Source organism: Chelonoidis abingdonii, chromosome 2 (assembly GCF_003597395.2).
Source record: "Chelonoidis abingdonii isolate Lonesome George chromosome 2, CheloAbing_2.0, whole genome shotgun sequence".
Taxonomy (NCBI): Eukaryota; Metazoa; Chordata; order Testudines; family Testudinidae; genus Chelonoidis; species Chelonoidis abingdonii.
Genome location: NC_133770.1, coordinates 259,598,772 through 259,621,811, shown reverse-complemented (window position 1 = coordinate 259,621,811; position 23,040 = coordinate 259,598,772).

Genomic DNA, 23,040 nt, shown 5'->3' with positions numbered 1-23,040 from the left:
TCCTGATGTAATATGCTTTAATCTCAAGAAAATATTAATGTCTAATGTTTAAACATGGTTCCTGCTAATACTAGATTCAGAAATAACATTGTTAATATGAAACTTTAGTTTCAGAACACAGTTCACTGGTTGTATATGGCAAGAGGTGTTCCTTCCCTTGTGCACTTTGATTGCTGCTCTGAGCTAAATTAGTACAGTTTTCTTTTAAGAGTGTTTTATTGTGGATCAGTCTTCTACTATAGGCTAGAGGGAAGGCAAAGTGGAAAAAAAAATTTCTATCTTAAATGGATATAATAGTGTCTGTACCCAAAGAGGAGCAAGGAATAAGACACCATGAACTGGAAATGACCATTGTATGCAAACCTCAAATTCTACAAAACGGGCACATTCCAGAAGTTTTTAAATGATGAGCTATTTCTCTTTCAATTGTTATTGTCCAACTAGCAAACAAAATAGCAGATGTACAGACAGTTATTGTTCCAACTACAAAAATACAGTATACTTTTCAATGCTAATCATCTTAACCTCTTTATTATAAGAAGGATTTTGCTTATAGTAATACCCTTTATATAATGTATTTAGGTGCAACTTTATTGTAAACATGCATGTAACAGTTGTTGGAATGTCTCAGAGGTGACAGTGTGGAGGCTGGTTAGAAGTAATAGAGTAATTATTTGGCACCTTATCACCCTGTCCTAACGCCCCCCCTCCACTGTTTCATCTTTTTATGCATCTGTTTTGGATGCTATAGTTCATATGACATGTTCTGGGCAAATTTTGGCAAGTCCCATAGTGCCAATGAATAGTATTTCTGCTTATTTCCTTTTCGAGTTCTGCCGTGTCCCTTTTCTTTGTATGAAATTGAGAAAGCCATGAGAGGAGGTGCACAAATCTAGCAAGGCCGACACATTTTCATTCTCCCCTCCTCTCCTTCTCCTCTTCTTCCTCCTCAAAAAAAAGGTATTAACCAGTGAGCTGGACGGAGATTGTTGGTGGATGTTTTCTAGGCTCTTTAACATGAATCCTGAAAGCCCTTAGTACAGAGCAAATGAACCCTAATGTGATAATTAAATGGAAGTACATCTCTGAACGCTGCCAAAGGACTTTCTTTCCTATATTCAACTCCTCATGTTCAAAAACATAATCAGAAGGAGACAATGATTTCTTTATTACATTTCTGGCCAGAAGAGGGAGCAGGGTCTATTAGGCTGTGGAAGCAGTTACTAGCACAACTCATCAAACACTGATTGTATAATAGCATTGTAAAAAATGAAACTCCTTTCATTCTTAGCTATGTAACAGAGAATTTAAATCTGAGGTATTTGTATAATAAAAATGTACAGAGGCTTAAACACGTGGATGATCACACTCTTAAACCTTGCAAAACACTTTCTTGCCTTACAAGGGATGTTTCTCATTTTAGATCCAGATTTATCTCCCTCCCACACAGACCTGCTGGGAATTCATTTTTATTGTTGGAAGTGGTTTGCATCAGAAAAGCTGAATCAAGATATTAAGCCTGTAGGCAATAGGCCCAATTTTTCTCTTCCTTATACTTATACCAGTTAGGTATACGTCAATTGAAAGCAGTGGAATAGTTGCATTTTACACTGACGTAACTGAGATCAGAACTAGGCCAAATGTTATTTAGGCTATCAGATTGACCACAGGTACTGTGACGTTTCACATTTATTATTATTATTATTATTAATTATTATTTTGCCTCTCATTTTGTGTCTTAAAAGCCCATTTGAGGCCTCAAGCATTTGAGAGGTTTGTGTAACCTACATTTATGCTTGGGAATTAATGGTACAGAACTTAGGCAACAAAAATTGGATTTCAATAAAGTCTAATTTGTTTAATTACACATAGGGCCTGATGCTGTAGTATATTCGTAAGAAGATAAGCATGTTGTGTGGAATATACTCATTTATTATAGGAGTCTCTCATTAATATTATATTTCCAAATACCTGTCGTCCCTATTTCTTTATAATGTAAAAGCAATTATAAACACTAATACATTCCAGCTGTTCTTTTACTATGAGGGAGGAGATTTGGCACCACACTTCCCCCTCCCCTGCCTCCATCCTTGGCCTCTCTGTCAGATGACAGAGAGAACAACTGGTCTGCACCCTGCCCTGATCAATTTGATAGATTCATTTAAAATATGTCATTCTTTTAGCATACAATATTGCTAGGGTGACCAGATAGCAAGAGTGAAAAATGGGGAGACTTCATTTTCAGGGGTGGGGGTAGAGTTGCCCACATAAGACAAAGCCCCTAATATCAGGATGGTCCGGATAATATCAGGATATCTGGTCACCCTAAATATTGCTTGAGTGTTAGACTCACAGACTTTAAGGTCAGAAGGGACCATTATGATCATCTAGTCTGACCTCCTGCACAATGCAGGCCTTACAATCTCACCCACCCACTTCTATAACAAACCCCTAACCTATGTCTGAGTTATTGAAGTCCTCAAATTGTGGTTTGAAGATCTCGAGTTGCAGAGAATCCTCCAGCAAGTGACCCATGCCCCACACTGCAGAGGAAGGTGAAATACCTCCAGGGCCACTGCCAATCTGCCCTGGAGGAAAATTCCTTCCCCACCCCAAATATGACAATCAGTTAAACCCTGAGCATGTGGGCAAGACTCAACAGCCAGCACCCAGGAAAGAATTCTCTGCAGTAACTCAGATCCCAACCCATCTAACATCCCATCCCAGACCACTAGGCATACTTACCTGCTGATAATCAAAGGTCAATTGCCAAATTAATTGCCAATATTAGGTTATCCCATCATGTCATCCCCTCCATAAACTTATCAAGCTTAGTCTGAAAGCCAGATTAAAGCTTAGTCTTAAAGCCAGTGTTGGAAATGGTTCTCCCAAGTACTTTAACTTGTATGAAGAAAATACATTCCCTGAAAGCAGGACATCTAAAACAGTCTGGGGAGCTTTTATCCAGCTCAGCTTCCTCGACAGATATTCTAAAAGTTGCTTCCACACTTTTATTGGGCTTGCTACAGACTCCATAACCTCTGACCCCGTGTCATGAAAGGACCCTGAGGAGCATTTTCACCCTGCAAAACCAGTCTCTGAGCAGTTAATTAAGAATCCATCATTTTTTAGTCTCTGAGGAATTTCAGTATGTTTAGTCTTATAGAAAAAATAATCAGACAAAAGAAGGGAGAGGAATGATTGCGGTTTAGGCTCTGGGCGGGAACTTGGGAAATTTGGTTTCTGTTCTCTGCTCTGGTTTCAATTTCCAGCTGTGTGTGACCTTGGTCAAATCACATAGGCTAGATTTCTAAAGCTCTTAAGGCACCTAAAGGTGCAGCTAGGCACCTAGTGACATTGATTGGAATGGGAGTTCAGTGCTAAGGTCTTCTGACAATTCCATGGGCACCTACAGTATTTGCATCATTAGGCCCTAAAGACCTTAAACTCTCCCTGTCTCAGTTCCTTGTCTGTAAAATGGGGATAAGAGTACTTCCTTTCATCTATTTAGCTATTAAGCGCTTCAGGGCAAGGACTCTTTGTACAGCACAATAGAGTCCTGATTTTGGATGGGGTCTCTTGTTGCCATCACAGTACAAATGGTATTATGCTAGTCTGATGACTTTTAATGAAGCCTCCAGACTTTAATCTTTTGCTGACATTGATATCAAGTGTCTAATGAGTTATAAAACTAATAATCCAGGCCGGACAGTGAATATCCTATGCAGGATACTGTTTGTTTGCTGCAGTTGATTCCACAAATATGGTACATCTGTGATACTTTTCAAAGTATTGTACATTTTTTTTCTGGTATGAATGATTACAAATTCATTGGTTCAGTTGTTGTTTTTTTTCTTATTTGTCCTGTGGTAGTGCCCATCTGCTCCTGGTGAAATCAGGGCCCTATTGTGATAGGCAACGCACAATCACATAGGTCCCTGCTTACAACCTGTAGCCCAGATCTTGCAAACTCTGTATGGATTATTTCACAGATTTGTTTCAGTATAGCCCTTGGAACAGCATTGAATTGAATTTGAGTTGTTTTTTAATGAATTCATTCACAAATCCATTTGTTTCATTACCAGACCAGCTCCAGTACTGGGTATGCCATGGTCACTTAAATGATACATCCCCTGTTCTATTTTAGTGTAAAGTAATTTAACATTGTCAGCTAGAACTGGAATTCTTTAAAATATCTTCTTATAACATCTTGGCAATATCTAAGACAAAGAAGATTTGAAATTATTTTCATTAATCAGGACTAACATTTTATTACCCCTGTTAAGTATTGTTCAGTCATTGTCCCTTTTCATTCTTTAAGACCAGGGTCCCCCTGCCTTCCCAACTCAGATGTACCTGAACTCTGCCAAAGTGTGTGGTCTGCTGCAAAACAATGAAAGCAAAGTTATCACTGACATAACAAGCTGTAGAGCTGTGTAACATAAAGCAGATCTGGCTGCAATGTTTTGAAAGGGAGTGAGAAAGGAAAGCAGAGGTGTTTAGCATTCAGGGCCTTTGGAAGTATAGCTGACTTTTGATTTGTCTTCCAACTCCCCCTAAAGAGAAATGAGCTTCCTTGGAGAAGGTTAATGCCATTAGGAGATAAAATAGGTGTCGCCACTATGTGGCTTGTAGAGTTAATCTGAACAATTTGAATATTTGGAAATTTTAATGAAAAACAACAATAAAATATCTGCAGTTTTTTTAATAGCATTCCCCTCAGTCCCCTATTAACCAGTCCTAGTGGTTAGTCTATTAAACTGGTTGCAGAGGAACTGTCTTTATGGCATATGAAAGCTTGCTAACCTTTTCCATATTGCTCAATGGTACAGTATTAAGAAATGCTGAAACATTTATCCTTCTTGTATTGATCAAGTGTTGCATTGTCCTCTCAGCAGCAGGCTTCTACCATACTTAAAAGTGTTACAGTACCAGGAACAAAATCTGAACAATTGCTGTTACACCTCATGATTTTTACAGTTTTTTATCTGTTTATACATCCATCTCTTTGTCCAGCTCTCTTCATTTTGTCATGAGTTTGAGCATGGAAATCTGCTTTATCTGTGTATCCTAATATCAATATAAGGTTTCACTTGTCATTGATCACGACCCTCTTGGACTGAATTACATCGTCTCCCCATGGTATACAGACATACCAGTTCTTACCCATTATACCTAGAGATTTCTTGTTTTGTTTGCAGCTGTGCAAAAATTCACTTTCAAAACTCATTGCTTGGTGCAGCGTCAAGTTCTGTGCTGATGGGATATGATATGATGTAATGAAACAGGATATAGTATGACACAAAGGCCATAATTCAAAAGTAACCACATTTCTCCAACTGGATACCTGCCATGAATTTGGAAAGCCAAGTGTCTGGTCTGAATTCTGGTAGACTTCTAGATAGGGAGAGGATGTAAGAGGTCATTTCTAGTGTTTTGAATCAGTTAATGATTATGCATAGCTCATTTTTCTCACAGGACTGTTCAAAATTAAACACCCCTTTGGCATCAACTATAGGACACAACTAGAAAAGCCTTTGCTGTTAATGCTATACCCTAAAACACAGGTTCACAGGTCAGACAGTACATGTGCTGAGCGTGCCATAAGCTAAAGCAGAGTCTTCAGGCTGGTGCTCACAGCTCTTGTATTTGCTGCTGATAGCAGAAGAGAAGAGCTGATTGCTGAAGGGACAGATTGTGCCTTCAGCACAGCTCTCTATTGTGGGCAGAGTGGTGGGCCTCAGTGAAGCAGGATGTTTCCCAGAGCTCCTCAAGACTTGGCGGAGGGCATAAACTGCTGCATCCATTTGACCTGTTCAGCATACACCTCTCCTGCCCTGGGTCTGCTGGCTGGTCTAGGAGAAGAGCACAGAGCCATGCTCTACCTGCTGCCCAGCCCATTTGGGATGCTGTGCTACCTGTGGTGAGCATTTGGGTAGCAGCCCAGTGCCGTTCTGAGTGTAGTAGCTGTGATCTTGGCTGGCTATTAGGTGGGCCATGTCAGGGTGGGAAGCCTGCTTACTGCCTTCCCTGCATTGTGCCTGTACAGGCCACACATGAACAGGAGAGATATCCCAACAAGAAAGCGGTCTCCTTTAGACGTGGGCTGTAATGTGCCTTAGGCTGTATTAATCAACATCCTGTGTCTTATGCAAGTCAGAAATGGGCTGTGCATGAGATTTCTTCTTTGGGTTGCTAAATACCTAGCGGTCAGATTATGAGTAACTCCCTTCTTCTGACTGCTTTGAAATAATGACACAATTATAAGGTGCTGACATAATGTGATCCACGTCTTTCCATGCCTTTACTGTCACCTGCCAGATGACCTCCTCTTTGCTCCCCCAAATGACAATGTTGCTCCACTCCAGCCAAAAGGCAGCTGCTACAATCATCTTCCTCACCCATTGCTCCGACCATGTCAGTTTCCCCTTCTACTCCCTCCCCTTGCTTCCATATTAATACTAAACTTCTATTCCTGGCCTTCAAAGCTCCGGACAGCTCCTGTCGCCTGTATCTTGCATATTGCTTCTTACTGCATTCTCCTTTGCTCTGCCAATGACATCAGCCTTCTCAACCTCTTTATCTCCTCTCCCAGTTTTGTGCCTTTCTCCATACTTTCCTCATGCATAGATTGACCCTTCATTCCCAATGCGCCAGTGTCCACATCTCTCCTCATTCAAATCAAACTAAAAATGCATTTTGCTCAAGAGGCTGGCCAATATTAGCGCATGTCAATCAGATTCCTCCCCCACAGCATCACACTGGGAAAATAATGGAGATGATAAAAAAATCGTAACCTCACAAGTTAAAAAGACTTGGTTTCCCAATGCACTTTGTCTTTTCAGTATCTGTGGTTTTAGGTAGAACTGGTCAAAATGTCTGTCTTTGAAAAAAAATTTTCATTGCAAAAATGGGGTTTTGATTAGAACAAATTTTTGTGGGAAAAAATGGCGTTGGTGAAATTGTTCACTTTTGACAAAACTTCAAATGAAAAAAAAACAGTTTTTTGCAGAAATTTTCATGCAACATGGTGAGACAAAAATCCCACTTTCTCTCACTTCTTAATTCTTCCCTCCCCAGAACAAAGAAAGAAAGGAAAAAAACCAAACAAATGGAAGATTTTTAAAAAATAAACTAAAATTTTTCATTTTGTTTTGAAAAACATTTAGATAAAAAAACAAATTAAAGAAATTGTGAAACTTTTTGAATGAATGGAAACTTAGGTTTTTTTGGAATTAAAAGCATTCTTTTAAATACCTCCATGGTTAGGTCTGATCTGATCTGATCTACAACCAGCACAGTGCGTAGACCTATTGAGGTCAACGTTGCAGAAAGCAAACTTCAAAGTTGCATGTGGCCATGTGGCTCCACTCAGGTGGAAGCAATTGCAGGATTGAGGCCATAGACCATAAACTCCTCAGGGCAAGCACACACTGACTATGCATATCAATTAATAAATAAAATACTAATGCATTGGGTACATTGGCTTTTCCTGCATACTATCATGGTTATTGTTTGACCAAACTTGAAACAGCTTGCATAGCGCTATTGCTCCAGCAATATTCAAAGAGGCAGTAGAAAGCAGAGGTTGGAGAAATATGTTTGTGACTTGGCGGGGCAGAGTCAGATGGCTCTATATTGTGAGATTTCTTTGAAGAAACTGTTGGTATTTCTCTGTCACTCATATCTTGCAGTGTATTTCCCTGTAAGCAATATCATAACAGTAATGAATATTTATGAAGGGTCTTTCATATTGCAGTAAATATTAGAACATTTATACAAAGAGAGACTGTCTAATGTGTAGTGGGGTGAATAATGTAACATGTTTTCTCTGACTAGTCATCTGAAATTTGTAATGAATTCACTGTAACCATGTTCCTGCCCCTTTTGCGTTTGCTAGCTGTGAATATTGCAATGTTTGAGTTCAACAGGCACAGACATGGATGTGAAGAAAGCTAATGCCAAAGTTGCATGTATAAGTATTAACGGGAGCCACATTTTAAATTTACTACATTCAGGTGTCTATACTAAAAGTGATTTCACTTCCAGCTAATCAGGGAAAAGAAACAATTGCATATGACTTATCTGTCCAATCACAGCTCAGTCATAGAGATCCAACTGCAAATATTTGTCATCAAGCCAAACACTTAAAAAAAAAGACAGTGAAATAAAGCTGAGTAAATATGAGGGAACTGTGAGTGCTTAAAGATGTTCAGTAATCAGAAAAAGAGGTGAAAAGTGTCTATTAAATTTGTTGGGGATTATCTGCTGAGCTTTAGAGCCAGGTTCACTTCTGAGGCTGAACTCCACTTAGCACAGGAGAGGGGATTAGGGCAGGGGTTCTCAAACTTCACTGCACTGCGAACCCCTTCTGACAACAAAAATGACTACGTGACCCCAGGAGGATTGAAGCCCAAGCTGCCCGAGCACTGCTGCTCTGGGCAGGGGGGCCAAAGCTGAAGCCTGAGTCCCATCACCCTGGGCTGAAGCACTTGGCCTTTTGGTCCTGGGTGGTGGGGCTCAGGCTTTGACTTCATCCCCGGGCAGTAGGGCTTGAACTTCAGCTTCAGGCTTGGGCCACAGTAAGTCAAACACCGGCCCTGGGGACCCCATTAAAACAGGGTCATGACCCACAGTTTGAGAACCACTGGAGTAGGGAGCTGGTTACAGCTCCTTGAGTCTGCTCTGGTTTTGGCCCTTGTGAGGCCAGTGGAGTACAGGCATAGCATGGCAGAGCTTGGCCAGACCTCTTTCCCTCTCCCTCCCCTCAGGCCTCTGCGGTTCCCCAACATGCCTCCTCCACTGAGTGGAGATGACGCTACAGGCATTCCTTGCTAGCTCTTTGCTTTTGCTGCCAAAGTCTGGGTCCTTCATACTGGATCCTCTGAGTGGCATAAGGAGGCCATGTTTCATCTGATAATCTGTCCCTTTTTCTAGAGGTGTGAGCACAGGGCTGTGAGCAGGAATGCCTGGGTTTTCATCTCTGCTCTGACGGTGACTCACTCTCTGTTTTTGTATAAGTCAGGAAACACCTCTGCCTTGGTTTTGCCATCTGTAAAGAAGGGAGTTTGCTTGACTACCTGAAAGAGCTGCTGTGAAGATGACTGTGTAACGTTCTCTGAAGATGAAAAATACCAAGTACCATGCTGCTGCTGCTGTTTCCATGTGCGAAAAGGAAAACAGGCCCCATCTGTCTAATGACTAAATGACTTCTATTTCAGAGTAAAGAAAACAGCCACAAGACAGAACAAAAGTAAGGCCTCAGTGAGAGAGAATAGTGTTTAGATCTAGTCCATTACAATACAGAGCAACCATGAAAATAATAATAAAAAAAAGCTGTTGAATGCTGCACAGAAGGGGGAAGGGGTTCTTAAGCACAATACACAGGATACTAAAACCTTCACAGTCTCATAGCAAACTAATCCAAGCTCAGCCAAGATTTTCAAAAGTGACTAGTGATTTTGGATGCCTCAGTTTTTGGGTGCTAAACTTGAGACACATTACAGAGACCTGTTTTTCAGAAGGTGGGTGCTCAGGACTTGCTGAAAATCAGGACACATTAAAGTGTCTCAAGTTGGTCACTCCAAAATCCCTTTTGAAAACTTTGGCCATCGTAGGATTTGTATTTTGAATAGGATATGTTTCAAAATGGCTCCCAGTGGCTCTTTCTGGGATAATCAGGGGCAGTACATAGTATTCATAAGGGTGAAATTCACTCTTGTGCAGGGAGCCAGCCCACAAGGCATGCATCACTGAAGTCCCTCATAAATCTTGTTTTGAAGATTTTTGTGGGGCTTAATTAATAAATAGGCTTTGTGCTGTTCTCCAGCCTGGAGGTGATTTTTCATCCAGAGAGCTCTGAGATCTTCAGAAGGAAAGGACAAAATAAGTGGAAAGGTAGGTAATTCTAATCTGTCCTTTGCTTGTGCCTGTCACCAGGGAAAACTCCACAACATGCTGTGAAACAGGAAAAGGATCTGTCACTTGTGGAAATCATTTGAGATCAAGGAGTAATCTGAACTCGGGCACTGAGATGCTACAGTGCTAGGAAAAAAATACAAATAGATAGATAGCTAAATAGAGCTGAATTTTTGTACACCCCAAAATGGCTCTGGGTATGTTCCTTAAGTAGAACAAATGTTCCTTTTGAATAATAGAGCCAATGTATTGATGTGAACAAGTTTGGTATGCAAGCCAAGTTTCTGACATCTATGTCTGTCTTGAATCATATGTTTGTGATAAGCAAATAATATTTTATAGCCCACAATAACTTCACAATCTTGAATATTTTGCTGCCTGTGTATTTCACTAAAAATTCCACTGATTTTGAAAGGTCACACAAGTGTAACTGCTGGCCCAGATGTGGAAACCAAAGAGTCAATATTATCACTATTGAATAGAAAGGGATTATGTTACCTTTGGATTCTTGTAATCGCTCATTAGTATGTTAGATCAGCTGCATGCACTAATTATCTATATGTAGCTATTATGTCCCAGGCCAATACTTGCTCCTAGATTATTTGCAAACCTTTTGAAAAGATATCCTTTTCCATTTCTAAATCCTCCTTCATTCAAGGGATACATAAGGCTAAATTATAGCATTGTAAAACAGAGGGGAAGTAGAGGGAGGCATCATGTCGATAGAAGACATAAAACTTGATTTTTTAGATCTGCTGTGGCCCATTAAATCATCCCAGCCAATGCAGAGGGACCCCAAAGCTGGATTAACTGGCTCCAGGGGAATATCCTTGTGCAAGAGGATTTTGTCTGTGGCATAAGGCTGGTGGAATGGCCGCAGGAACAGCCCTGGTAAAGGGGTGTACTGGGTGGTGCCCAAGCATGAAGGTGCATGTCAGGGATGTATGGGGGAGTGACCACAGGGCTGCTGTAATTTACAGAGGTGAGGCACGGCCCTGTCAGGGCCCAAAATCCTGCAGGTTCAAAGGCTGTGTAAAGTCAGCATATCCCCTCCGGCTCCTGAGCTGAGATATCTGTGAAACACCTCTATAGCAGTAGGAATATACTATCAGCCACCTGGCCAGGCCAGTGACAGTGATTGTGAAATACTCAGGGAGATCAGAAAGGCTACAAAGGCAGAAAACAATAATAATGGGGGATTTCAGCTATTCTCATATTAACTGGGTATATTTCACCTCAGGACAGAATGCAGAAATAAAATTTCTAGACACCATAAATGACTGTTTCTTGGAGCAGCTAGTCCTGGAAGCCACAAGGGAAGAGGTAATTCTTGATATAAGCTTAAGTAACACACAGGATCTGGACCAAGATGTGACTACAGCTGAATCACTTGGTAATAGCAACTATAATGAACTTAAACTTAACATCCTCATAGGGAGAAAACTGCCAAAGAAACCCATCACAGGAACATTTTACTTCAAAAAGGGGAATCGCACGAACAAGAGGAGGCTAGTTAAATGGAAATTAAAAGGAGCAGTCATAAGGGTAGAATAACTGCAGACTTCCTGGAGACTATTTAAAAACACCAGAATAGCGGTTCAAACTAAATGTATATCCCCTGCAGCCCCCAAAAACAGTAAGAGATCCAAAACAATACCACCATGGCTAAACAGCAGCGTAAAAGAGGCAGTCAGAGGCAAAAAGGAATCCGTAAAGATTGGAAGTCAAATCCTACTGAGGAAAATAGAAAGGAGCATGAACTCTGGCAAGTCGAGTGTAAAAGTATAATTAGACAGGCCAAAAAAGAATGTGGAGCACAACTACCTAAAGGCACAAACCCTAACACTATATTAAGTGCACCAGAAGTAGGAAGCCTGCCAAACAGTCAGTGGGGCTACTGGCTGACTGAGGTGCTAAAGGAGCACTCCAGGAAGACAAGACTGTTGTGGAGAAGTTAAATGAATTCTTTTAATTGGTCTTCATGTGAAGAGGATATGAGGGAGATCACCACACCCAAACTATTCTTTTTAGGTAACAAAGCTGAGGAACTGTCCCAGTAGAGGAGATTTGGAACAAATTCATAAATTAAAAAATAATAAGTCACCAGGACCAGATGGTATTCACTCAAGAGTTCTGAAGGAACTCAAATATGAAATTATAGTGTTACTAACTGTGGCATGTAGCCTATCACTTAAATTGACCTCTTTACCAGATGAGGGGGAGGGATAGCTAAGTGATTTGAGCATTGGCCTGCTAAACCCAGGGTTATGAGCTCAATCCTTGAGGGGGCCGCTTAGAGATCTCGGGCAAAAATTGGTACTGCTTAGTGAAGGCAGGGGGCTGGACTCACTGGTCTTTCAAGGTCCCTTCCAGCTCTAGGAGATTGGTATATCTCCTATTATTATGACTGGAGTATAGCTAATGTAACATTGATTTTTTAAAAAGGCTCCATAGATGATCCTGGCAATTACAGGCTGGTAAGCCTAACTTCAGTACCAGCCAAATTGATTGAAACTATACTAAAGAACAGAATTATCAGACACATAGATTAAACACTATATGTTGGGGAAAAGTCAACACAGCTTTTGTAAAGGAAAATCATGCCTCATGAATCTACTAGAATTCTTTGAAGGTGTCAACAAGCATGTGGGCAAAAATGATCCAATGGATATAGTATACTTGGACTGCAGAAAGCCTTCGACAAGGCCCCACACCAAAGGTTCTTAAGCAAGCTAAGCAGTCACCAGATAAGACGAAAGATCCTCTCATAGATCAGTAACTAGATAGGAAACAAAGGGTAGGAATAAATGGCCAGTTTTCATAATGGAGAGAGGCAAATAGCAGGGTCCCTCAAGCATCTGTACTGGGACCAGCGCTATTCAACATATTCATAAATGAACTGGAAAAGGGGGTATATAGAGAGATTCTCAAAATTTGCATGATATAAAATTACTCAAGATAGTTACATCCAAAGCTGACTGTGAAGAGTTAAAAAGGGATCTTGCTAAATTTGGGGCCTGGGAAACAAAATGACAGATTAAATTCCATGTTGATAAGTACAATGTAAAGCACATTGGAAAAAACAATCCCAACTATACATACAAAATGATAAGATCTAAATTATTGTTACCACTCAAGAAAGAGATCTTGAAGTCATTGTGGATAGTTCTCTGAAAACATCACTCAATGTTCAGTGGCAGTCAAAAACGCTAACAATGTTAGGAACCATTAGGAAAGGGATAGATAATAAAACAGAAAAAAAACATGATGCCACTATATAAATCCATGTTACGCCCACACCTTGAATACTGCATGAAGTTCTGATCACTCCATCACAGAAAAGATATATTAGAATTGGAAAAGGTACAGAGACGGCCAACAAAAATAATTAGGAATATGAAACAGCTTCTGTAGTAGGAGAGATTAAAAAGACAGAGACTGTTCAATTTAGAAAAGAGATGATTAAGGAGGAGATATGATAGAGGTGTATAAAATAATGAATGGTGTGGAGAAAGTGAATAGGGCAGTGAATACTCCTTCACGTAACACAAGAACTTGGAGTCATCTGATGAAATTAATAGGCAGTAGGCTTAAAACATAAACAGAAGTATTTCACATAACACAGTCAATCTGTGGAACTCATTACCAGGGGATGTTGTGAGGGCCAAAAGTTAAGTGGGTTCAGAAAAGAATTAGATAAGTTAATGGAGGATAGGTCAATCTCAGTGGCTATTTGCCAAGATAGTCAGAGAAACAAGTCCATGCGCTAGGTGTCCCTAAACCTCCAACTGCCAGCAGGTGAGACTGGATGACAGCGGATGAATCACTTGATAATTGCCCTGTTCTGTGCATTCCTTCTGAAGCATCTGGCACTGGTCACTGTCAGAAGACTTGCATCTGAGCTTGATGGACCGTTCGATCAGAGGTTTTCAAACTTTGGGCTGTGCCAACCTGGGGGAGGAAGGGTGGAGGAACATTTACAGGGGCACCGCTAGCCTCCCAGAGCTGACAGTGGGAGCCCTGACTGTCAGTGGCTGATGGCTGGGGCTCCCACTGACAACCCGGGATGGCTGCCCACTGGGGCACTGTCAGCTGCCCGGCTGACAAAATTGTGATGGAAACCATGGTCATTTCCATAGCAACAACTACCTCTTCTGCCTTTCTATAGCAACAACTACCTTTCCCGCTTTCTGGTTTAGTATATCATATCCTGTCCTTTCAACAAGCAGTTGTGTAGTGCCTATTCCTCTGGTGACGTCGATATTTTTTCATATCACTGTGTGGTGAAAAATGGTTGGGTACTTATTGCCAAAAGATGGTAGTGTTCTGAAATGAAAGGCAGGAGCTGAACTGGCTAAAGTCAATACAGAGAAAAAATCTGCAAAAACAAGAAAATCTGATGGAACATAATTGGACTTTGGGTTCACTTCCATCGCGGTTAACGGAGAAATTAGGCCTCTGAGTGTAGTGTGTGCGGTAACTTTAGCAAACAATAGCTTGAAGCCAATAAAATTAAGAAACGAAACATGGAAATCTGGTAGGAAAGAACAGAGATCTTTTTGAATGAAAGCTACAAGAAATTAACAAACAAAAAAACATAATGACCCGGTACTCTGCCTTTCCACTCCTGATCGCGCTTCCTCCATCCAATCCCACATTCCAGCCTGTCTTTCTGACGTCTCTTTCAGGATGTCTTGCCATCACTTTAAACTTAATGTAGCCTGAATTGAATACCTAGGGTTAGATTCTCAGCCCTATTAAGGCTGCATTATGCCATTCTAATGATGCAAAGCAGCCTTAAAGATGGCTTAATCAACCAGTGTAGGGTTCCCTCTGTGAAAAAGAATCCTCTGTTCTCATATAGCTCCCATAGAAGCCTTTATCCTCCTACTTGTCCTCAGCATAGAGGATCTGGATAGGGAAAGAAGGGTGTAGATAAGACATCCTTATGTCCTGTGAATCCTTGGATTTTGAAATAGCTCCTTGGGGCTCTGGGTAGCTGGCCATAAATTACAGAAGCCCTGAGCCTGCTCTAGGTTATACTGGGGATTGAAGCAGACAGCAGAAGACCAAAGGATCAGGGGGACAGAAAGGTGTCTTAAAGTTTTGCCCCTCAAAAAGATCTGGGGAGGACATAGGACCATGGATCTGCCCATCCCCTGTGCCAACCAGTGTCACGGTGGCCTGCATCCTACAAGATAATATGGCCCGTGAACTCCCCTGTACACTAGAGAGATTCTGTAGAGATTGTGCCTAAAGGCAATGCAGGTTTGAATAGCCTCCATAAGAGGTGAGTGTTTTCAAAGCACATTCTGACTCCTTAGATTTGTATGTTTTTGAGCAGTAAGAGTAACATAATTCAGACTGTCTTTGTCTTAGGTTGTATATGCAAGGGGACACTATATACTACATGATGGATCAAGAGTTCTTACCTCAGTAAATAGACCTGTTTGTCTAAGGAGCTATGCCTTAAATCTCAAGCTAGGCAATGCTTCTCTGCCTGATTGTGTGTGTAACAGCAGCACTCGGACTGTTTAAGATTCTATTTCACTTTCTAAAGTTAAAAGGATGTTCCAACATGATATGGTGGTATGGAACATGCCTATGCTTTCATATATTGTTTTCAGTGCTGTTGTAGCCATGTCGGTCCCAGGAGATTAGAGAGACAAGATGGGTGAGGTAGGGGCATATCTTTTATTGGATCGCCTTCTGCTGGTGAAAGAGACAAGCTTCCAAGCTACAAATGATAAAAGCCAAAAACACTCTATCACCCGGGGGCAAACACTTTTCACAAAACAATCACACCATATCTGACCTCCCAGTCCTCATCCTCCAAGGAAATCTGCACAACACCTTCAAGAGATGAGCCTGGGAGCTTAAATTCATAATTCTGTTAGAGACTAAAATCATGGTCTCAATAAAGTCACTTGACTTATGGCTTATTACAATAATCTGTAACCCACTTTCAGAGCTGTCCCTTGGGCACGGCGAATGGGGCGACTGCACTGGACTCTGCGCTTTGGGGGCCCCCATGCTTCAGTATGTGTATGTCATGTGGGGGGCACTAGGCTGGCCCAGGGGGGTGGGGTGGGTTAGAGGTGCCAGGCCAGCCTGAGGGGTGGAGTTATAGGTTTGGGGGCCAGCCCTGCCTGGGGACTTAGTGGGGGGCCTGGTGCTGGCAGTGGGGGTCGGGCCCGCACTCACCAGTGGGAAGTGCATGTTGTGTTTCAGCATCGCCAGGCTTAGTCTCAGTCTCCAGCTACAGCAGCAGCGATCCCAGCTCCATCCCGCTGGCTCCCAGCGTTGCCTGCCGCTGCACCGGCTGCCAGCATCCTAGCACCGCCAGAAGTGCCAGTGCCAGGCTGACCCCATCCATTGCCCTTCCGTCCTAGATCTCGTCCTTTTCCAAGACCACCCCGCACAGGGGACCCCCTTGGCCCTAGCACCGGTGCCACCCTGTGACTCTTCATTGTCTCTCGCCCCCCCAGCATTGGTGTCCCCTCCCCACACCAGATTTTATCTGTATAAAAGATGTTAAGCAGGGGGCCCATACTGGTTGATTTGTCCAGGGCCCTGTGCCCCCCTAGGGACAGCCCTGCTCACTGCCCTATGACTGCAAAGGTGTTAACGGGCCACTTCACTTTGAATGCTCTCTTACAATATGTGTTAACTACTTGTGCGAAACAATCTGTTCCACCTTGTATTTAGCTGTGACACTCTGGGTACATTTAGGTTTTGTCTACACTAGCGCTTTTGTTGGCTAAACTTTTGTCAATCAGGGTGTGAGAAAAATATCCCCCCCTGACCGACATAAGTTTCAGGGACAAAGCACTAGTGTGCACAGTGCTGTGTTGGCAGGAGCAGGTCTCTTGCTGACATAGCTACCGCCTCTAATTGGCGGTAGTTTAAGTATGCTGGCGGGAGCGCTCTCTCCAGCTGGCATAGAGCAGCTACACAGGAGACTTTACATGTGTACAGCTGCAAGATCTGCAGTGTGGCCCTGCGCAGGGATAAAAGCTCTATGGCAGGGCTGCAGCTGGCCTGGATCAGCTACCTTGGGCTTGAAGGGCTTGGGCTGTGGGGCTAAAAATTGCAGCTTAGACGTTGGACTTGGGCTAGAGCCCAAAGTCTGGGGCCTTTCACCCTCGCAGGGTCCCAGAGCTTGGGCTTCAGCCTGAGCCCAAACCACTACAAAGCTATTTTTCACTCCCGGAGCCTAAGCCCCTCGAGCCCCCATCAGCTAACCTGGGCCAGCTGCAGGTTTTTATACCCCTGTAGACGTACTCTCTAAGTACCTTTCCCAGACCTGAGGAAGAGCTCTGTGTAGCTTGAAAGCTTCTCTCTCTCACCAACAGAAGTGGGCCCAATAGAAGATATTACCTCACCTACGTTGTCATCGTTCTAATATCCACTTTGGCTTCACTAGGTAGAAGGACATGGAGATCCAAAAGCTATGTTACAGGCAAATGTCGGCGCTCAAAAATGAGGCAAAGACAGGGAGCTACTGAATCTTATATTTGTTTAGTTCAGTACAACAATTTTAGATGAGAAATTGCGACAGCTCCTCAGCTGGTATAAATTGGCATAATTTCGTTGCTTTCTGATTTACAGCAGCTGAGGATCTGGCTCAGACTGTCTGGTTCTCGAATGTACGTAGCTATGATCAAAGCCATCAGTTCATCTCCGTAAAGCTTTCAATCTGTATCAGCAAAATAGAAAATGGAGACATCAAATTTAATATTATAGTAATTAATGCAAACTTTCTAATTATCCTCGGTTCTCACATAGTGCTTGTCCTCTTCAAAGTGCTCTGGACCTTTAACTAGCTCATTCTCACAACACCTCTGTGAGGTAGGGAAGTCCTTGAATTTCAGTTTTATGGATGGGAAAACAGGCAGAGGGCCAGAACCTAAGGCCTGGTATGCACTACAGAGTTAGGTCAACGCAAGGCAGCTTATGACACCCTAACTATGGCCTGGTCAACACTATGATTTTTAGGTCAAATTTAGCAGCGTTACCTTGATTTAAGCCTGGACTCGTCCACACGACAAAGCCCTTTTTTGTCAACTTCAAGGGCTCTTTAAATCGCTTTCTTTACTCCACCTCCGACCAGGGCATTATCACTGAAATCAGCTTTGCCAGGTTGAATTTGGGGTAGTGTGGATGCAATTAGACGGTATTGGCCTCCGGGAGCTATCCCAGAGTGCTCCATTGTGATCACTCTGGACAGCACTCTCAACTCAGATGCATTGGCCAGGTAGACAGGAAAAGGCCCGCAAACTTTTGAATTTCATTTCCTGTTTGGCCAGCGCGGTGAGCTGATCAGCACAGGTGACCATGCAGAGCTCATTGGCATGATGTGCACATTGCTGGGGCACATTGCCCGGCTTGTATTTTGTGAGAAGTCTATGTCCACGTCTATGTCCTCATCACTCTCATCACTGCGCTGTTGTCGCCTCCTCTCCTGGTTTTGCTTTTGCAGCTTCTGGTTCTGCGCTGAAAAAAGGCGCGAAACAATTGTCTGCCATTGCTTTCACGGAGGGGGGTGGCCTGACGACATATACCCAGAACCACCTACGACACTATTTTTTCCCCATCAGGCATTGGGATCTCAACCCAGAATTCCAATGGGCAACGGAGACTGCGGGAACTGTGGGATAGCTAACCACAGCTACCCACAGTTCAACTCTCTGGAATTTGACACTAGCCTCAGTACTGTGGACGCAGTCCGCCGACTTAATGCACTTAAAGCATTTTGTGTGGGGACACGCACAATTGACTGTATAAAAATGATTTCTAAAAAACTGACTTCTATAAATTTGACCTAATTTCATAGTGTAGACATACCCTGTGTAAGTGTCTAAACTTAAATTTAACTCACGTCTATGTAACTGACCCACTACGCCAACTTAATAACTCAACCTCCACGAGCGGTGTCGAGTCATGGTTCATATAGTTAGGTTGATGCAGTGTCCGTGTAGACACTGTGTTGCTTTGCTGATTCTTACTGGCTTTCAGCAGCTGTCTCAGAATGCTCCACACTGACAGTACAATTGATATAAGCACTCCTGGTGAGGATGCACACCGTCGACACAAGAAGCAAGGTGTTGATAGGCACAAGCAATGTAATTACTGTGGTGGCTGTATGCCGACGTAAGTTAGGTCGACTTAATTTTGTAGTGTACGCATGGCTAAGGTTTGTGTGAATTTAAAGTGGATTTGTTAAACTGCATTAAACCCATGAGTGGATGCTCTTATTCAGAATTAAAGTTAATTTAGTTAGATTTATCTTATTTTATCTTATTATCTTAATTCACTTTGGAAATGAGTTAAGCTAAACTGAATTAAGGCCACTTTAATTCTGAATAAGTGTGTCAGACAAGGGTTTCATGTAATTTAGCGAAACCAAATTAAGGTCACTTTAATTCTGAATAAGACTGTCCACATAGTGGTTTAATGCAGTTTAACTAATCTACTTTAAAAGTTAATTTGGATTAACTTTCCTGAGTGTGTCCTTGTAGACAAACCATAAGGCCTTGTATATACTTAGGCCAGGTCTACACTACAGAAGTTTATCCATATAACGATGTCACTGAGGAGTGTGAAAAATTTACACCCCCTAAGCAACGTGCTTATACCAAACTGCCCCACCCCCCCATTTAGACAGCATTATGTTGACAGGAGAGCTTCTCCCTTTGATATAGTACCACCTCTCAGAGAGGTAGATTAACTACACCAGCTGGAGAAGCTTTCCCACTGGTGTAGGAAAGTCTTCACTTAAGCCCTACAGCAGTGCAGCTGCACTGGTGCAACTGTGCCGATGCAGCATTTTAAGCATAGATCTGCCCTAGAAAAGTTTTGCTGGCATAGGTATCCTGGTAAAACTATACCATCAAACCCTCCTAGTATAGACACAGCTTGTACTACTATTAAAATGCTTCTGCCAATACAAGTATCAGAGGGGTAGCTGTGTTAGTCTGGATCTTTTTCATGCTTCTGCCAATATAGTTAACACCAGTTCCCTGAGAGACATAAACTAGAGTAGTTATCAGTGGTTCACTGTCATTCCAGAAGGGCATAACAAGTGGAGTCCAGGAGGGACCAGTTCTGGGTCCAGTTCTGTTCAATATCTTCATCAATGATTTAGATAATGGTATAGAGAGGACACTTATAAAGTTTGTGGACGATACCAAGCAGGGACGGGTTGCAAGTGCTTTGGAGGATAGGATGATCTGGACAAACTGGAGAAATGGCTTGATGTAAATAGGATGAAATTCTATAAGAACAAATGCAAAGTTCTCCATTTAGGAAGGACAACCAGTTGCACACATACAAAATGAGAAATGACTGCCTAGGAAGGAGTACTGCGGAAAGGGATCTAGGGGACATAGCAGACCATAAGCTAAATATGAGTTAACAGTGTAACACTGTTCCAAAAAAAGTGAACGTCATTCTGGGATGTATTAGCAGGAATATTGTAAGCAAGACATGAAAAGTAATTCTTCCGCTCTACTCCACACTGATTAGGCCTCAACTGGAGTATTGTGTCCAGTTCTGGGCGCCACATTTCAGGAAAGATTTGGAGAAAGTCCAAAAAAGAGCAACAAAAATGATTAAAGGTCTAGAAAACATGACCTGTAAGGGAAGACTGAAAAAATTGGGTTTGTTTAGTCTGGAGAAGAGAAGACCAAGAGGGGATATGATAACAGTTTTTAAGTATATAAAAGGTTTTTACAAGGAGGAGGGAGAAGAATTGTTCTTCTTAACCTCTGAGGATAGGACAAGAAGCAATGGGGTAAAATTGCAAAAAGAGCAGTTTAGGTTGGACATTAGGAAAAACTACCTAACTGTCAAGGGGGTTAAGAACTGGAATAAATTGCCCTGGGAGGTTGTGGAATCTCCATCATTGGAGACTTTTAAAAGCAGGTTAGACAAACACCTGTCAGTAATCAAGATAATACTTAGTCTTGTCATGAGTGCAGGGGACTGGACTAGATGATCTCTCAAGGTCTGTTCCAGTTCTATGATTCTATATTGGGAAAACCACTTTTACACTGGTATAAGTGCATCTTCGCTATGGTTTATACCAGCATAGCTATGTCAGTAACAAAATAACACCCCAACTGACATAGGTCTGACGTATAAGTTCTAAGTGTAGACTAGACTTGCGAATCTAAGAGTTCTCACTGTAATTATTATTTCAGACAATTTACTTGGTGCTGAAGTAAGGCTCACTGCTCTGTAATTCCCAGGATCACTTTTTTTTCAAGCTAGGTATCACATTTGCTACCCTCCTTCTATCTGTATATCAAATAGTAGCTGATTTTAATGAGAGGCTGCAAATTTTTCTTATCAGCAAAGCTATTTCATTTTGTCAATTAGCTCCAGCACAGACTCTTTGGACACCTTACAGTGACTCAGCTTTATGACTTGAAACATATACACCTTGGGTAGGTATCTCCTCAACAGTTAGACCTGGTCTACAATATGTGGTTAGGTTGAATTTAGCCATGTTAGGTCAATTTAAAAATGAATGCATCCACACAACCAACTCATTCCATCGACTTAAAGGGCTCTTAAAATCGACTTCTGTACTCCTCCCTGGCGAGGGAAGTAGTGCTAAAATTGACTTTGCTGGGTCGAATAACGGGGTACTGGGGACACAAATTGACGGTATTGGCCTCTGGGAGCTATCCCAGAGTGCTTCATTGTGACCGCTCTGGACAGCACTTTGAACTCTGATGCACTAGCCAGGTACACAGGAAAAGCCCTGGGAACTTTTGAATTTCATTTTCTGTTTGGTCAGCATGACGAACTAAGCAGCACAGGTGACCATGCAGTCCCCCCAGAATCGTAGAGTGTAGAATGTTTCTACGCTCCCTCTATCATCTCTGTCCCTGAGGTTATCCCAGATTAGAAGGTGAAAAAACTCACTCATGATGACGTTTTCCGAGCTCATGCAGTCCTCCCGCACTGATAGGGCACAGCTTATTGCATGGAGGCATTCAGTAGCAGAGGCCAGGAAAGAATTAAGTGAGTGCAAACAGCGGAGGCAGGACACGATGCTGAGGCTAATGGGGGAGCAAACGGACATGATGAAGCATCTGTTGGAGCTGCAGGAAAGCCAACAAGAGCACAGACCCCCGCTGCATCCACTGTATAACTGCCTACCCTCCTCCCCATGTTCCATAGCCTCCTCACCCAGATGCCCAAGAACGTTGGGTGGGTAGGTGGTGGGGGAGGAGGCTCCAGGCACCCAGCCGCTCCACTCCAGAGGATGGCCAAGCAAGAGAAGGCTGTCTTTCAAACCGTTTGATTTTTAGTGTGGCTACAATAAGCAATGTCGCCTTGTCCTTCCCTCCTCCCTCACCCCATCCAGGTTACCTTGTCCGTTATCTCATTTTTTAAAAAATTAATAAAGAAAGAATGCACGGTTTCGAAGCAATAGTTAATTTATTTTGAAGGAGGGAGGGTGGTTGGCTTACAGGGAATTAAAATCAACAAAGGGGGCAGGTTTGCATCAGGGAGAAACACACACAACTGTCACACCAAAGCCTGGCCAGTCGTGAAACCATTTTTTGAAGCCTCTCTGATGTGCAGCATGCCTTGCTGTGCTCTTCTAATCTCCCTGGTGTCTGGCTGCTCAAAATTGGACACCAAGTGATTTGCCTCAACCTCCCACCCTACCGTAAATGTCTCCCGCTTACTCTCTTATTATGAAGCACACAGCAAGCAGCAATAACAATGGGAATGTTGGTTGCGCTGAGGTCTGACCAACAGCACCAGCGAGCTTTTAAATGTCCAAAGGCACATTCTACCACCATTCTGCACTTGCTCAGCCTATAGTGGAACTGCTCCTTAATACTGTCCAGGTTTCATGAACGGACCCCTTGAGTTCATCGCTGGGGAGCAGGAGAATAGAGTTGCAGGGAAGTGATGGAGTTGTACACCATGTCCTGGAGGTTGCTAGCAGCCAGGAAGGGAAGAAGTTCCCAGAACCCCCAGCCAAGCTGCATGTCCAATGAGGATGGTTACCAGTCCGACTGCACTGTCTGCTGCCAGCAGCACCCAGGAGAACCAGTATGGATCCCCTGAGCTCGTTGTTGGGGAGCAAGAGAGCAG